Here is a 7,186-nt window from a genome sequence, read left to right on the forward strand (position 1 = left end):
ACACACACACACACACACACACACACAGACTCGCTGGTGACTGGCATCATTAGTGAGCGTATGAGTGCCAGCCTGAAAACAGCTCAGGACAGACAAGCAGCTTGAGGCGCTTATGTTAGTGAGGAAGACGAGATCACAAAATGTTTCCATGACAGCCAAGAGACAACTTGACAGAGAACACGGCCTGTGTGTGTTCTTCTGTGTATATGTGTGTGTGTGTGTGTGTGTGTGTGTGTGTGTCCCAGAGAGAGCGACGGCGTGGGCAGCAGCCGAAGCGTGGAGGAGGCTCACCTCTATTATCTTGCCCACATTGAACACCTCTGCACTGCCCACCTGCAAAGAGACGTATGCACTATACGATATTTCTTCATCACCTACTTGCACAGTGACACGAAGACTGAACATAACTTGAATTTAAAATCTTGAAAGCAGGTGTTTCCACACATTTTGAATGCTGGCCACATATTGTGAAGGAAAAATGAGCTCATATTCTTAACATTGTTACAATACAGTTTAAATAATAATAATAATAATAATAATACATTTTATTTATAAGCGCTTTTCAAGACACCCAAGGACACTTTACAATCAGACAAAGAAAATAAAACACAGAACGGGTATAATCCCTATTTATGGTTTTCTGCTCATTTTTAATGACCTTAGATGCCTTAAGACGGTGCCAAAGCTCTTGCTAACAGGAAAGTAATAACTTATGTCAAGGAGGTGTGTTGAAGTGATATCAAATCTAAACTTAACATAAATCTGATTAGTTGGATCGGATCTGCAGATATTTATCATTTTATGCAAAATGAGTGATTGTCATAATTTGCCAATCGATCAATGAGATCATGGATTGGATCCAGATATTAAGACATTACAGCAAACACAATCTCGCTCACTCCAGGGACTTTCTGTGCTGCCATCTTGAATAGTCCATTATAATTATGATTTTTTTTTTTTTGCACTGCTTTCATCACTTCCAGCAGCCGATTCATCTTTTCCTGGACAGAGGTACGTAACTTCTTCATTAATTTTTAGCCCTTCGCTGATGCTAGCGCTTTGTACTTTGTACGGACTGTTCACACCTAGCATAATTTTTTTCCTATCATTTCAAATCGTAATTCAATTGACATTCTCTGCTTCGTCTTCTGGGCGCTCACCTTCAATAGGAGGTCAGACAAAAGACATTTTAGACATTTCCCTTGCACAGTCGACAGTGAGAAGTTTGTACGATATTTAATTTTGACCCGAAGGTGTGGACAGGAATCGCACGTGTAAAATATCATCACATTTGATTCCAATACAATACATCCTGATTTATATCGCGCTGTCACAACAGCTGCAGCTGTAACAAAGCGCTTAAAAAAAAAAAAAACAGTTTACATCAAGTAAAATAATGAACACATTACATCAAAACACGGACAGTCGTGCAATCTTCGTCCGCGTGGTCGAGTCCATCGTCAACATCTAGTGCGGGAAACAGGAGCGATGACAGGTTGAGAGAAGATAAGATCAGAGAACCTTAATTTATCTCACGATGGAGAAATTCGTAATTTACAGCAGCAAAATTTGAACCGGTGTTTTGACGCCGGGGGTGGGCAGTCAGTCAGGCTGCTCGTGTTGACGGAGCTTTTATGTGAGTGATTTGTTCTTGACGGTGTCCGCTCATTAATCTTTCATATCTTTGCCTACGGTTGTTATTCCTCAGAAGCCTGTCAGCTTCTCGTCACTTATTCTGACAGGAGCACTTACTTTCATCTTCACGACTACAAAAACGAGGGATGACGAGGGGAATGGCGGACAGTCGTTGAGCTTGTTGTTTTGGCCACCTACTTCTAAGGTCAGTGTTTTGTAACCCACACCAGGGAATTGAAGAAGAAGAAAAAAAAAGACGAAGAAAGAAAAGAAAAGGCAGTTTTAAGGCATTTGTATTTTTGTGATGAATTGACATCTATTTTTTTTCTGGGCTTAAGTCCCTGATGTCATTGTGGAAGGCTTCTTGGACCTCCCCGCCAAAATAGTTGCCAAATCATGTAAAATGTTTGGTTTGGTAACAAACGGTCGAAAAATCAAGCTTTGCTGCCAGAAAGATGAAGAAAACTGCCATTTTGTGTGTGTGTGAGAGAGAGAGAGAGAGAGAGAGAGAGAGAGAGTCAGTCTTAAGCATCTTAAGATATTACCAAAAAATTGCATATGATGTCCATAACTATTCGGGAGCCAGTTTGGTTCAAGGCAGTGAGTTGCAGGTATAGCTGAAAAGCAGGTAACATGAAACAGGCAGGTATGTTCAGATCTCAGGAATGAAAAGAAAAAAAAAATGGTCTAATCCATCTGAGAAGTGCATGTGGACATCAGATCGAACACTCCAGATCCAAGCTCATCGCCCCTCTGCCTCTCAGCCTTTTGTGCAATCCCGCAATGATAAAATTGCATCACATTTTTCGATGCATGCTTTATGCGCGCTTGTTACCTTCAGGTCACATCGAGGGAAAAAAAAAAAAAAAAAAAAAAAAAAGGAAAGGAAAGGTGCTTTTCACAAGATTCGCTTCTGGAAGCACACCGCTCAGATTTATTTCCAGCAACGACGGAAACAGATTCCACGTTTGACTTTTTTTTTTGTACTCAAGTCCAATTATTTCCACATACAGCGTGATCATGCTTGAAGGACTGTGCTTGTTAGGAAATGTTGATCAGACTGTTCAATTTATTTATTTATTTTTTTAAAGGCTGCAAATATGCGCGCCCCACTGGGAAGAATGGTTATTTTCCGTTTCACATTCAATTTCGTTGTGTTTTTTTTTTTGCCGTCGCAGCTGGAAATCGGCTTGAATAACAAACGAGAGTGCTTGACGCCGCTAGTTGTTCGAACCTCTCATTGATTTTCTTGTGGCCCGAGCGGCGGGTGGGTTCATCGCTCGCTCAGCTTTTCTTCAACTTGTGAGCAAAGATTTACTTGACTAAACAACTGAGAAAACCGAGTAACAATTACCTTAACTACCAACACGGAAAGCAAGGTTCACCTCCATACAATCTATAAGGCTATCTTTCCCAGCGGCTTCATTTTGATCAGGTCCCTTATGTTCGTCACATCAACGCCTTATTTTGAAACATGAATGGCGGGCAGACTTGTAACATGTTTGTCACCTCAGCAGAGTGGAATCAGGCTCCCCCGCGTGGTCAGGTTCCACCGTCGGCGTCAGTGCCTGACTGCCGCTCGGTAAATGTTTCATAATATTAGTTTTCTGTTCACAACTGCGGTCGTTGACTAACGTTGACATGTCGGTTAGCCTAAGGGTTGTTTGAGCCAGTTAAATAGATAATTAAATGTGTATTTAATTAATGTGAAAGCATTTAATTAAATGGTCTATTAATGAAATGGTATCTTGGTGACTGACAGATTAATTTACAGAGGCACCTCTACTTACGAAATTAATTGGTTCTGGAAGAAATTTCTGAAGTAGAAAAATTCGTAAGTAGAGACGCGTTTTCCATGTAAATGCCCTAATCCGTTCCAAGCCCCCACCCCCTCCAAAAGAAAAAAAAAAAGGTGTATTTTGTGTCATCAAATGTAAGCGTGATAAAGGTTGCCAATTATTGATACTTTTTAAACTGCTGTTAAATTTCAAAATGACTCAAAATGGATCCAAACAGTATGTACAGTAAGGGTTAAACATCAAAAAGACACAATTGAGCCACGAAAGGAAAGTGAGCATCTATGATGGTGTACAAATACTTTGTAGTCGCTGATCCACATTAGGATTCTACGGGTTGTAACTCCCAGAGATTTTGTGAGAAGTGTGCTCCTGCTGGGTCCAGGTGAAACAGAGTTTAAAGCCAGCTGAAGGGCAGGCGTGAATTGAAGCAGCTGGGCTGACTGAAATACCCTTTTGATGCTAATTTGTGCTGCTTGAAAAAAAAAGGATTTAAAATTCCTCCACCAAAAGGGATTAATTCAGGTGTTACCGGAGAGAATCAGGGAATGATTCTGACTTAAACAGTATGTGACCTTAAAGGAAGGAGTACAAATGCAGTAGGGGGGGGAAAAAAAGTACATTTCTTCCAAGAGATTTGGTTTGTGTTTCAGTACGTTTATGGAACATTTTAAGCAGTTAGTAGTCCAATGTAAAAACTATCATGCATTTTTTGCAGTTGCCAGATATCTTAATAAAAGTAGTCCCCTGACGTTTGGGGGTAAACCACACGAAGCATAATAAAGAATTACAAACAGGAGGCTGCCATCTTTTGACGCCATTTTGTGCTACGGCTAACCGAACGAGACGAACTAAGCAAACGTAGTTGCTCACCATCATGACTACAACATGTTGAAAACGTATTGTACTTACTCCGTCAATTGAGGAATATTCTAAAAGTCGTTTGGGACTGCATTGTGGTAGCCTTACGAAGTATGGCCTTTCTGAGGCACCGTAGTGTGCGTGCTTTAAAATGCACGCAATTCGAGCTGAGCTTGTTATTGTATCAGATGACCACTGGATGGCACAAAATTCTACACGCTGTAGCTTGAATTTAGTAACATTCTCTCTCTCTGTTTTATTTTTATTAAAAACGTATTAAATGTCACATCCAATTAAGTGTGCAGAAGTTGTCGGTATCTGCTGAATGTATCTATTAATGTAACTTGTAATCTAACTTAGTTACTTTCTAAAGAAAGTAACCAAGGAACTTTTTCAAGGTAACTGACAAGACGGGTTATGTTACTGTAAGTTGAGAGGTTCGTAGTTTTTCAGTGGATAGCTCTACTTTAAAAATGGGCAAAAGGAGAGATGGAATCCTTTGAAGGCAGTTTTTATTTTCCCAACGTCTGCACCTCCGAACGAACGAACAAGAACACACCTCCTTCCCGGAAAAAACACCAAACACTTCCTGGTTTCCTTAACCAATCAGATAATATCAATATAAAATTGTTTCAGCAATTATTAAACAGAATATAACCTAGGTAACTGTAACACAAAAGAACATAATGCTCAAATATAAAATGAAAATAATTAATAATTTAACATAAGCTTACATTACTGACAAAAACCGATGAGTCTGTGCAGTTTTCAAGCAGAGACTTTGCTTCAACTTTTTTTTGCAATCTAATTAGTTTTTTGATTAATCAATTCAGCCCCCAAATTTTTACATCTAATTACACTTTAAAACAAACACCCCCCGCCCCCCCACTCAGCCTGAAATAAATCGTTATTTTTATCATTCCATAGTGTGACATTCAAACGTAATATTTTATATTTATGTCAGCAAGGTTTGCTGAATAATCTGAATCAGAACAAAATGACCAGTCATTGCCATCCTTGTACACTAACATCACTTTATTCCTTGGATGTTTTCTTTTACAAAAAGAGTGCAGTATGAAAAAAAGAACAACCTTACATTTGCAAGTCGCAAGTCAAATTCCATATCAGACTGTACACTTTAAACAGCAGAGTAATGTCAATAAATTTCTGAAAGATAGCTTTAACCAAAGGGGAAAATCACTACCGGAGATCATTCGGAATACATTCAGAATTTGGGATGTGTCCATGTGCTTAATAGGGCCTTCCCTTTTTCAACAGAAATCCTTTATTGATCCACATGAGAGGAGTGCAGTCGCGCGGTGGTCGAATGAGGATGCTGCTTTTCCCGTAAGCGCGTCCCCGTTTGGTGAAATTTTGCCTCCCTGCGACGGAAGGTGATAGTGAGACACAAAAGAGGTGTCAGGCACTTTTTGAAGTCATGAGGTTTTTAATGATGTCGTCTCGATGACCAACTAGAGCTATACACTAGCCACTAGTTTTCCTGGACAAAACATTAGGTACGCCTGTAAAATGCAGCAGGACAGTCAAAATGCCCCCCAAATGTCAATACAATTAGGAATTCAACCGCATATTTTCTGGAAAAATATGCCTTGACGTTCAAAATGACATTTTGAACGTCAAGGCATGATGACATTATGCGCGATGTCGGAAAATATCACGAGACTTCCTCTCCGTGGCTTATCGGGTGATGTTTACGTAGTACGTAGAATTTTGACCATATTTTTCCTTCTGTATTCGTTTTGAATACGTTTCTCATCATGACTGTCATGGTAATTTTGTTTGGACAGTTTTCAAAAGAAACCTAAAAAAAAAAAACCTCAAACATTGAACTTAGTTCTTTCACATCTTATACTGACAATCATAGCAAGATTTGGATTTGTTATTAGACTCACAAGTACAGTATAGTACAGTGAAGTTCTCGTACGACAGTTAGGAATGTTAAAATGTTCTAGAAGAATTCTATATTACCCTTTGTAATGAAACATCAACACTCGTCGAAAAAATATTTGGGAATTTTGCCCCGGGTCATGCCCAGTATATACCGCTTGGATTTTACATGGTAAGAAATTAGCATATTTCTAAAAACACAGGTATCCCCAATAGTGGAGCATTAAAAGTGTACAGAGTATGCCTATAGTGTATACAGGTTGAAGCATTTCACTGGGTGTTCATAAACTGACAAGTCAACGCTTCGCTGGAAATTATGTCAGATGTATAGATTTCACAAGCCAGCTCTTTGAAATCAAATCCGAAAGCAATATGTAGAAAGCATAAGTAAATTTACAGACTTGATAACCGGGTTATAAGAGTTGTCTGTTTTTTTTTTCCAACGGGTTTTACATCCCTGAATCCGAAAATGACAAATGTTTCTCTCGTTCAGGTCAGGATTTAATGCTCAGTTGATTTTTTGAAGAAGAAAAAAAAATTTTTGATTTTCTTGCACGAAATTGATTACATTTTTCAAACATCATTGGTTGATTTTTTTTGTTAATATTTCTCATCTGAGAAAAAAACATTCTGTGTATTGATCAAATATTATAAACCAAAGACACAGGTAAAGGTTCCTGTCAATAAATATAGAATATCAACAAAAAATATATAAAAATATAGTAACTTAAATAAGTAACTTAAAAATTGTAAAAAAACAAAAAAAAACCCCAAAAAAAATTACCGTTAAAAAAAAAAATGTGGCCAAAGTTCATAAAATTGACCTGATTGAGCAAAACCAACATGATATTTTCATTCAGCCTGTCAAAGTAAAAAAAGTTACCAAAAAAAAAAGTCACTACATTTGTTATTGACCGGTGTAATTAAATGTCAGACTCATGCATTGCTTAATTTTACCAAGGAAACACACACACACACACACACAC

The sequence above is a fragment of the Hippocampus comes genome, unplaced genomic scaffold (genome assembly GCF_001891065.2).
Source record: "Hippocampus comes isolate QL1 unplaced genomic scaffold, H_comes_QL1_v1.1 scaffold92, whole genome shotgun sequence".
In the NCBI taxonomy this organism is placed as follows: domain Eukaryota; kingdom Metazoa; phylum Chordata; class Actinopteri; order Syngnathiformes; family Syngnathidae; genus Hippocampus; species Hippocampus comes.